The sequence below is a fragment of the Drosophila ficusphila genome, unplaced genomic scaffold (assembly GCF_018152265.1).
Source record: "Drosophila ficusphila isolate 14025-0441.05 unplaced genomic scaffold, ASM1815226v1 contig_128, whole genome shotgun sequence".
NCBI classification, from domain to species: Eukaryota; Metazoa; Arthropoda; class Insecta; order Diptera; family Drosophilidae; genus Drosophila; species Drosophila ficusphila.
This window is the reverse complement of record NW_025064017.1, coordinates 183,646-195,155: the sequence shown is the minus strand read 5'-3', so window position 1 is coordinate 195,155 and position 11,510 is coordinate 183,646. Positions and strand designations below refer to the sequence as shown.

Genomic DNA, 11,510 nt, shown 5'->3' with positions numbered 1-11,510 from the left:
ACTGGCTGAGGACTGTGACGCCTCAGCTAAGGACATGGAAGGGCGTGCCCCTTGACACTAGGGTAGGGGAAGACATTCCTGCGGCATATAATGTCACAGTCTTCTGCCCTAGAAGCGCAGAAAGAAGCGATGAGGAGCTTCTGATGATGCTGGGACGCCAGAATAGAATGGAGGTCGATTCCTGGAAGGTGATCTCCCGAAGGAACGACGGAGGCGGGGCACTCCTCGTTATTGGGATAGACCAACTCACCCGAGATGAGATCGTCTCTAAAGGGCACCAGCTGAACTTTAGATTCGGGACCGTCTCGGTGAGTGGTCTCAGGAAGGCGGCGAAGACGGCGGCAACAGAAGCAGCGCCCCCCGGCCCCAAAGACGGCAAAGTGGAGGCCGAGGAATCCCTCGGAAAGCCACAAGAGCCATTGGGTGCAAAGGAGGAAGCTATCGCCGATATGGACGTGGAGAGTGAGGACGAACTTCTCTCACACTCCCAGGAGGTGGCACAAGAGCCCCTCCGAGAAGATATCGACGAGAAGGAGGCCGACGTCACCCTGACCGAAGGCAGTGAAGGGGAATGCCCGCCCCCTTCACAAAACATGGAGCACCCGCTCCAGTAATGGCTGCACATCGCAGCACGCAGCTAGCCCAGGTGAACTTGCACCGGGCCAAGGCGGCATCCGCCGTCCTGGCCAGGTTGTTCACCTCCCAACATCTCGGTCTAGCTCTCATTCAGGAGCCTTGGTGCAATCAGGGCATTAAAGGCCTGTACACCAAGGAATCAAAGGTAATATGCGACCAACGGGGTGCACACCCAAGAGCATGCATATTAATAAGAAAAGATATCAACTATAATATCTTTTCAGAGTTCCTAACCAGTGACTGTGTCGCAGTAACGCTGAGCGGCACAGGAAAGTTACCAGCGATCGCCATAGCATCGGCTTATTTCGCTGGGGATGCAGCATGCCCACCACCGGAAATCATCGGACTCGTGGAATGCTGCAGAAGGAAGAAGTTACCCCTAATCATAGGATGTGACGCCAATGCACATCACGTGATATGGGGAAGCACCGACGTCAACAACAGAGGTGAGCAGCTAATAGAGTTTATTGTAAATAGTAACCTAGAAATCGCTAATGTCGGGTCCACACCGACATTCATTACTAGAGTAAGAGAAGAGGTCCTAGACTTAACCCTGATGAGCAGGTCTCTAGGACCACTTATCAAGAACTGGCATGTGTCGCCAGAGGAATCAATGTCGGATCACCGAATGATTAGATTTGAAGTAGACTTCAACACCGCTAGGGACGCCCCCAAAAGGAATCCCAAGAAAACAAACTGGGATTGGTTCAAGTCCTCTCTTGAGCTTAATCTCTCTAACGAACCGTCAGGTATACCCAGACATTCCTTAGAATTGGATCAGGCAGTGGATAACCTCTGCAAGAAGATAACCAATGCTTTTGAGGACAGTTGCCCTCTTGGCAGACGGAAAGCAGATAGAGACGCCCCATGGTGGAATGACAACCTGGAACGGCTCAGAATCTCCACCCGCCGGCTCTTCAACAGAGCAAAAACGAGCGAGGATAACTGGAGACATTATAAACAAAGCCTGACGCTCTACAACAAAGAGATCAGAAAGGCCAAACGGAAGAACTACAGAGACTTCTGTGAGGCAATCAGCACTGCCCATGAAGGGGCAAGATTGCACAAGGCCATGGCCAAAGTTGCACCAGAAAGTAACCTAGCCCTGAGGAAATGTGATAATTCTTACACTTCCGACGACAGGGATAAACTAGCTTTACTCTTTAAAACACACTTCCCCGGGAGCTCACCCCTGGCAGAAGATACGTCCAACCCAATGGAGGAACCGTCCACTCCAAGACACCTCAGACCAAGTTCAGAGGACTGGGCAATTGCCAAGTCTCTGGTCTCTCCGGAGAGACTTAAATGGGCAATTGGGACCTTCCAACCATTCAAGTCACCTGGTCTGGATGGTATCTCTCCATCATTCCTGCAGCGGGGACTGGATTTACTCCTAACCCGCTTAAGGAGACTGATGCTAAGTAGCCTAGCAATTGGACACATCCCAAATGCGTGGCGTAGAGCTAGGGTGGTCTTCATCCCCAAAGCAGGGAAGAAAGACATCACCAACCCAAAGTCCTTCAGACCTATCAGCTTAACTTCGTTTTGCCTTAAAACGTTGGAAAAGCTGGTAGACTACCATATTAGGAGCACAGTTCTTAAGGACTGTCCGCTGCAACCCACGCAGCACGCATACAGGGCAGGTCGTTCAACAGACACTGCACTGTACCAACTTTGTCACACCCTTGAAGGGGTAGTGGACAACAAAGAAGTTGCAATCTGCGCCTTTCTGGATATAGAGGGAGCCTTTGACAATGCGTCGCATGATGCTGTCTTAGCGGCCCTCGCCAGAAGGAACATAGATGCTACAACAAGAAGGTGGATTGGAGCCTTGTTAAGCTCCAGGCAGGCAATGGCGACCATTGGCAACAGCACAATGATCGTTGCCACAAGCAGAGGATGTCCGCAAGGTGGAGTCTTGTCTCCTTTATTGTGGAGCCTACTAGTAGATGAACTACTTAAGAAACTCGCCGACAGAGGAATACAATGTCAGGGCTATGCCGATGACATAGTAATAGTAGCCAAAGGAAAATTTGAAGAAACGCTTTGCGATATTGTCCAACTCGGACTCAAGATAACGCTCGACTGGTGCAGGGAAGTTGGGCTTAACCTCAACCCCGCAAAAACAGTCATTGTTCCTTTTACAAAGAAGTACAAACTAAAGAAGATGAGACAAATCATACTACTAGGTACTCCCGTAGCAATAAGCCGGGAAGTCAAGTACCTCGGAGTTACCTTCGACAGAAGGCTAACGTTTGCAACCCATATGCAAAAGACAGTGGATAAGTGCCTCAGGGCTCTCTTCACCTGTCGGAAAATTGCAGGGAAATCTTGGGGGACCTCACCCCAGATTATTAGATGGTTATACCTCATAATTGTGAGGCCAATACTCACATATGGGGCAGTAGCCTGGGGTAAACGAGCTAGGCTCGTTACCGCACAGAAACAGCTCCAGAGGCTGCAAAGACTGGCATGTATATGTATGACAGGAGCAATGAGAACCTGCCCCACTGCGGCACTGGAAGTTCTCATGGAACTCACTCCGCTACACTGCGTAGTGGAGTTACAGCGGAAGGCCACCCTACTAAGAATCACTTCTTGTAGTAATGGCAATGACCGCATCCTCAGTTCTAGGGATGCATCAAAACTACTAGTCGAACTTCCCCTGAGCTCACACCCCAGGGACGAAATGACAGTAGAAATTATCTTTGAAAAGAATTTCTCTGCTCATCTGAGCAACAAGAAAGAATGGACCACCATGAAGGAAGTACACTCCATGGCGAGTCACACTATAGCATGGTATACGGACGGGTCTTTAACACACCAAGGCACTGGCCTTGGAGTAGTAGGACCACGAATCAAATACCATGAATCGTAAGGCCAATACACCAGCATATTCCAAGCTGAAGTTTGCGCCATAGGACGGTGTGCAGAGCTCAATATGAAGCGTGGGTACACAAACAAGGACATTGCGATCCTCTCGGACAGTCGAGCGGCTATTACTGCACTATGCAGCAATAGAATCACCTCGAAGCTGGTACGAGAAGTAAGAACAAAGCTGAACCTCCTGGGCAGCAACAACAGGCTGTCATTAAGATGGATTCCAGGACACAAAGACATATCCGGGAATGAACTAGCCGACAGGCTAGCAAAACTAGGGGCGGAAAGACCCCTTATAGGACCCGAGCCTTACTGTGGCATAGGCAGACACACAGTCAAAGATTACCTAAGAACAGAAGAGGTACATATGAGGCAAGCCTGCTGGGCAGACACCACAGGCCAAAGACAAGCCAAAACCCTCATCGTCAATTATGACATGAAGAGGTTTAAGAAACTTATACTACTAGGGAAGAACTCACTTAGGATAGTGACCGGTCTACTAACCGGACACTGCAAACTAAGGAGACACCTATTTAATATAGGGATTACAAACAGGAAAACATGCAGATTCTGTGATAGCGAGGATGAAACCTCCCTACACATAATATCAGATTGCCCAGCACTAAGTAGCCTGAGGTGCAGAACCCTCGGGTCCAGGTTCCTTACACTTGGGACCTCTGGAGGCATCGACCCGATAAAGCTCCTTAACCTCATCGAAGGAGCCGGGCTGATGAGTGAGCTCTAAGCTCAGATAGGGGGTACAATAGATCCAGTTGGGTCGAGGTAACCTTTTCCCCCCCCTAATAATAATAATAATAATCACCGGTCCAACCAATCCAAGAGGATCATAAAATCGTGCAATGGCAGACAAGACAGAACGCCTACAGGGACTTGAGGTCAACTGCAAGACAGAAAAAGAGAACAATAGCTGATCAGAAGCAGGATCCCAGGCTAAGCCCAGAGTTTTGGTAAAGTCAGTGCCGTCATCAAACTTCAAATATGACTCCTTATCTTCGTCAGACACACCACACAAAGCCGCTGGAACGTTTGAGCACCACTTTCTAAGTTTGAAGCCTCCTCTGGACAGAATTTTAGAGGTCTGATTTACAATGATGATAGCCTCGTCCACGGTCTGGGCTCCAGATATCAAATCATCTACGTAAAAGTCACGCTGAATAACCTCAGCCCCAAGCGGAAACGAAGAATGCTCGTCTCTTGACAGCTGATGCATAGCCCGCACAGCCAGAAATGATGCAGGCTTCGTGCCATAAGTGACGGTGTCCAGCTTGTATACTTGCAGCTTGTCCTGTGGGGAAGTCCTTAATAAAATGCATTGCAAATAGCTGTCCTCTGGATGGACCTTGACACAACGGTACATCTTACAAATGTCTCCAGTGATGGCTACCGGGTATGAGCGAAAACGAATCAGAATCTGGAACAGGGTGTGCTGAATTACGGGGCCTGCCATGAGCAAATCATTAAGAGAGTAGCCTGATGAAGTCGCGGCAGATCCGTCAAAAACTACGCGAAGCTTTGTAGTGGAACTCTCCTCCTTTATGACGCAATGATGAGGCAAAAAGAAGCGACAAGAAGCGAGGTCTGCGCCAGCAACTGTTGACATGTGCCCCAAGTCAAGGTATTCCTTTATAAAAGCCGCATATTGGGACTTCAAGGCTGGCCGACGATCTAGTTTCCTCTCTAGGGACAGGAATCTACGATAAGCTTGCTGGTAGGACTCACCCAATAATTCCAGATTGAGCTTGGCAGGCAAACGAACAGAATAATCTCCAGCAGGAGAGCGAATGAAATGCTTTGTAAAGTGCGCCTCACAGTCCAGTTCTTCCTTAGTAGCATGTGCAATTGGCTCCACGCAGCTTTCCACCTCCCAAAATCGACGAAGAAGATCATCAAGTCGATCCAAGCTATTATCCTTATTAATGGTAGGCAAGGCCATGGTCGAGATTAACGATGAGCCATTGGAGACGCCATATCCTCCGGAAACAACCCAGCCCAGGCGAGTTTTTTGTATAAGCGGTAAGCCAGGTGGGAGCTTAATTTGCCCAACGCACAACAGCTCGTAAAACAAACTGGCTCCAATCAAGAGATCCACACGCTGAGGGACATAAAATGTGGGATCAGCTAATTGTATGTTTTGCGGTATTTTCCAGCTGCCGATGTCCACATTGAAACTAGGCTGTCGCTCAGTTATATTGGGAGCAATGACTGCGGTTATGTTCACCGTGTATTCAGAGGTTCGGGACTGCATCGTAATATTGACTGAGTGACCATTGGTAACAAAGCTGGAATCACCTATTCCAGTCACAGAAGCCGAAGTCTTTATCTTCTTTATTTGAAGCTGATCTGCGAAGCGAGATGTTATAAGATGCAGCTGAGAGCCGGAGTCAAGGAGGGCTCGACATGGAACGAAAACTCCAGACCGATTTTTTATGAGAACAGTGGCAGTGGCTAGGAGCACAATGTCAGTACTGAAATCCTGAGCAATAAGAGCAGTGGATGAGGAAGGCGCGGCAGATGGTTCAACGACAGTATTGGGTGCAATAGAGGCATGAGCTTCTAGAAGCTGAGATCCTGTCTGTGGAGTAGCTGAGGCCAAATTTCCCAAGTGAAGGAGGGTGTGGTGTTTAGCTCCGCATGCACGACAATTGCTTGAATTGCACTGCCTCAACTGATGCCCTAACTTAAGGCAGTTTATGCAAAGAGCGAGTCTCTTCACTTCTTGAAGCCGATTAGCAGGGGGTAGGGCTTTAAAATCTTGGCAATAGTGAATAGAGTGACCAGAAGCATTACAGTATGAACAAATCCATGGGTTGATATTTGTGGCAACAAAAGCGGATCTACGGGAATTAGTCGTTCTATTATTTCCCACCTGATTGCCAGACGCATAGCTTGCCATGGCGAAATCCATCGTCTCCAATGTCCTGCATCGCTGCTCCAAAAATGATGCCATGGATTCCCACGTCGGAATTACATTGACGAATGCTGGATCCTCTAACCGCTCTTCCCATTTGGCCTGGCTCGCAGAATCTAGCTTTTGCAGCAGTACTTGGACGATGATGCATCCTGCGATTTGTTCAGTTGTGCCCAATCCTTTTAGAGCACGAATATGAGCGTTAAACTTATCGGACAGCTCACGAAGCATCGAGACGGAACCACTCTGCACTGCCTTAAGCCCCAGGATCTCAGTAATGTGTGCCTGAAAAACTAAACGACGATTATCAAATCTTTTTGCAACAAGTCCAATGCCACAGAATAATTGCCATCCGAAATTTCCAGCGAGTGGATGGTTTCCAACGCAGAATCCCTCAGGCATGAACGTAGATGCTGCAGCTTTTCTATGTTGGTCAGGTCAGGATGACTATCTATGATGGTTGTAAACATAGAATAGAAATCTGCCCAATTCGCATAACCTCCAGCGAATTTCGGAAGTTCAAGAGCGGGAAGGGGAATCGCTCGGCGCAGAGCTTCCCGCTGCTGATGGCCGAAATGACCGGGCGTATTGCCATCAGCAAAGGTTGAGTGCTGAAGCAGTTGCGAGGAACGCAACTGTGTTGTGATCTCCGATCGAACCGTCGACTTCAGGATTACGACGACATCATCAAATTTTTCCTCCAAGTCATTTCCAATTTCCTCAAAGTCCAATTCTTCCAGCTCGTTGAGAACCTTTTTAAACGCCTTTTGAAGCTCCTTGATGAGTTCCAACCTCACATGAAGGCCAGAATCGTCAAAAGAATTCAAAGCCGAACTTGAAAGGGATTCCATTAACCGCTCCACTCTATTAAACATTGAAGTTGCCTTGCGCCTCAAAAATGTCACCCTGTTTGAATTGCGATTGTCGCTGACGCTAACCGAATTTTCTGAAGCCATGTTAAGCAGCAACAACAACAAATAAATGCAGCAGATTCGGCGGGCAAAATTCGGCTTCAGCGGGAAGATAAGCGTAACGGGGAACAGCGAAAATTCGGTCCGCTTCTGGTCTATATACCGCCTTATGTAAAGCTTTTGTAACCAGAGTGCTATTATTTGCATAAATCAATTAATTTTATTGTTTTACAACAAACATAAAGTGAGATATGCAGCAGACTCAGCGGGCAAAATTCGGCTCATCAGCGGGAAGATGAGCGCAAAGGAGAATGCGAAAAATTGGTCCGCTGCTGGTCTATATACCGACTTATGTACAAGTTTGTGTAACCAAGAGTGTTATTATTTTCACAAATCAATTTATAATATTTGTGTTGTTTATGGCAGGTAAACGCACAATGTAGCTGCAACACAGATTAAGCAAAATATGCAGCCTGGTAAAATAAATTAATTTTTGTGACTTGCACTGAGTCCCTTTTATGCACAAATCACGTCGGGGTCACCAAATGTTGAGCTAATAAGCTTTTTGTTAGCTGTTGAATTAAAAAATTAACAAGAATTTTGAGTTCGATTTATGCGAGAGCAGCGATTTTATTTCGACGAAATGAGTTATAAAGTTCCGCGAGATCGAAAGGAAGTAATACAATTGAATTGAGTCGCGGATCAGCCGATTGCTGACCCAAAAAAGAAGCCGACAAGCAACGAGAGAGAGTAAGTAGAAAGATAACGAGAGAGAGAGCGATGGTAATTATGCAGATAAGCTAAGAGCTAGCATTAAGAGATCCTAAATATCTGCTGCGGCTGGATGACCCGACAATGACTTTGAGCGTTTAATGTTTTTTGTAGAGCTGGCAAAACATCGATAGTGACCCTATCGATGTTTTCGAGGTTTTTTTCTGGAACCATCGATACTATCGCGATAATATCGAATTAAACAAATTTTGAAATATAGAGTTTATTCTTTATGAAAAACCCAAAACAGCCGGGGTATTCCTTATAAATTCGATTCCAATAAATTTAGAATTTTAGTTTTTTGTGTTATATTTAATTTTGCATTTAATTCACTTCATTTGTCAAACTTAATATTTTAAAAGTAAAATAAAAATAAAAAGAATATCCAAAAACAAAAAAACGTTGCTTCGTTAGTAGAGGTCCAGCCGCTTGACTTGAGATCTATCTTATATATTAGATTCGGTAATCCACCAATTTTTATTGATGAACAGGAGCTGGTCAACTATGTTTGACTTTAGTGATGACCTGCGTTCGGAAATTATTTGGCCTGCCTTCGAAAACATTCTCTCAGACTCCGTTGAAGCTGGGACACACAAAGCTTTTTTGGCCAACTGTATGTCCTATTGCAATGGCGACATTCAGCTTGCATACCGTCGTTACCCTTTTTAAAATGGTCCCATACCATGCTCCTTTTCCATGTGCGCTTTCTTGCTGTGCTAGGTCCAGGTAAATCCTCGCTGATGTTGCTGGGCTGATTTTCCTTCTCCATGTCTAAAGCACGTGTAAAGAAATTTAAAAAAAATAAGTAAAAGCTTTTATATACTTTTAACATCCTACTTACTGCTTAAAGTGTTCCAGACGGGCACCACTGTAGAACCACCAGTCACTGTCTACTGTCTAAAGAAAAGAAAGGCTTATTATAAATCTAATATTACAATTATAAAATTGTTTCTTACCGCTTAGCTGCGAAAACACAAGAAAAGTAGTGGTGGAATGCGACGGCGATACTATCGTGATAGTTTTCAAACCATCGATAGTGCAAGCTGGCTCCTTACCATCGATACTATCGATGGTACCATCGATGGTTTGCCAGCTCTAGTTTTTTGTATGTATTGCGCGTAAAAATGAAATTGATTGTATTTTCTAAAAAATGTAAATAGTGTAAATATAATATAAGTTAGATAAGGTAACACTAATGTAAAATATCGATAAGAATGTTGATCGATTGAGTATGATCGAGGAGTGTGCGATCATTAACAATTGAGGACTAACTGTAGAGCAACCGACGAGAGTGGATGTGAATAAAGAATAAGGAACCGAAAAAAACTAAGTTTACATATCAGGTTTGGGGTAAAAGGCCCGTATAAAATGTGGCTCCCTGGATGTGAGATGTATTGATGCAATGGAGAAGACGAGACCTGAGCTGTAGGCCTTACTGGAGCGGAAAGGCGTTTTTCGAAGAAGACGCCGCCCATCAAAATGGCGGAGCCACGGTGGACAACCTGGAGAAGCCAAACCTGAAGCAGTTGGAACTAGAGAAGCCTAACCTGGAGAAGCCGAACCTGGAGCATTTGGAGATGGAGAAGCCAAACCTAGAGGAGCTGAATTTGGAGGAAACCTCATCTGGAGCTGCGGAAATTTCGAGAGCGGGCAGCGACGCTTGTGTTGGTGGTAAATCGGAACATGAGCAGAAAAGAGACGCCGAAGAACTTCTGGAAGTTTCGAAAATGACGGCTGCAAATGTGCAGCGCCGCGATCGAGTTGCTGCTTGCGACGAAATTCTGGAAGATTCGGAGAATGAAGAAATTCGGGAAACTTCTGATATGGCGGTGGCAGACGTGCAGCGTCATGAACGAGTGTCGGCGAACGTCGAGACAAACTTTTTGAGAACTGTAGAGGTGTTTTAGAACCTGCTAGACTTGAACCTTGGATAAGTGATGTTAATAAAACGGTTGCCCTATGTAAATATCGTGGTCGATCTGTAGTCAGGTTGGCCGAATGTAAATAGTGTAAATATAATATAAGTTAGATAAGGTAACACTAATGTAAAATATCGATAAGAATGTTGATCGATTGAGTATGATCGAGAAGTGTGCGATCATTAACAATTGAAGACTAACTGTAGAGTGTCATGTCCTGCTTTTCGCGTGTTTATGTTGCCGGCTAGTCAGCGAGATCCCAGGGGGGAACAACCACAAATTCTTACACGCAGCAGACACAACAAAAAAAAAACAAACAAAACGGAATTTTTTTGGATCTGGACAACTAATTTGAACACAACGGAAATTTTTGGAATATCCAGGTTGGACTACCTCACCAAATTGGTAGCCCTCGGAGTCCCACCCAACCATGAGTGCATCCTCGTTCCAATTTCGGACACATCTCCCAAATTTTAAGTCGTGGACAGGGTAGTCCGGCTAAGTCATCTCACCCCCCCACCAACGGGAATATCTACTCACTTAGGTTCATTATTTTTATTTTTATTTTTTGTTTTTTCTTTTTTTGCCCAAAAAAAAATACTCAGAAATTTTCGAATTCACCTTTTTGGAGTTAGTCATTCCTGGGGAACCAGTTCCAGAGGCTTAAACGGTCGCAACCCTGTCCGGACTCACGAGTCTATCGATACTTATTATCGTCGGCCGTTGGTAAACAAACACTGTTTACATTTTATTTGGTCTATTAAATTTTGTTTGTTTGGCCGCACATAACAAGCACACTACGGTTACGAAGCTTGTCTCGGAACAGGAGTGGAGGATGTGCGTCTGCAGAGGGTGGTTCGTTTTGTCTAGCCCAACGTAGGCCACCGCCCACAACCCTGAGATTGAGATCTGGTAAGTACGATTTTGCTAGCCGGGCACTATTGCTTGAGGTCCTTTGCATGGAAAATTCCCAAAGGATGGCCGTGCAAGTTTTCCAACGCGTATAAAGAATTTCCCAAAACCTTGGCAATTCTACACTTAGTGTACTTCCTGCAAAATTTCGAGTTTTTGTTTTTGCTAAAGTTACTGAGTGTAAAATTCCGCTTGTACACTTCTTGCCCAGGTTTATAACGGATTTCTTTTGCCTTCAAATTATACTGCCTAGCCGCTTTCTCATAGGCTTGATGAATCCTTTCTTGGATCCTTTCGCGATATAGTTGCTGGCGTGTTGATCTCGGCAATTGGCTTATTTCCGCTTCGTTCAGTGCATTCAACTTACGCGCCAGTGTATAGTCGTGACCATGCGTGAACATATGTTGTCCGAACATGGCAAAGTAAGGAGATGTTCCGATACTGGTGTGTGTGGAGGACCTCAGTGATGCCTGTATTTCATCGATATGCTCGTCCCATCTTGTATGATCGTCCTGGATGTTTATTCGGATTGCTGACAAGACGGATTGGTTC

General features: G+C 45.7%; 1 pseudogene; it reads right to left on the bottom strand.

Moving 5' to 3' along the window:
- Positions 1–4,397: 4,397 nt before the first annotated feature.
- On the bottom strand, positions 4,398–7,401 carry LOC122320879 (annotated as a pseudogene).
- Positions 7,402–11,510: the final 4,109 nt, after the last annotated feature.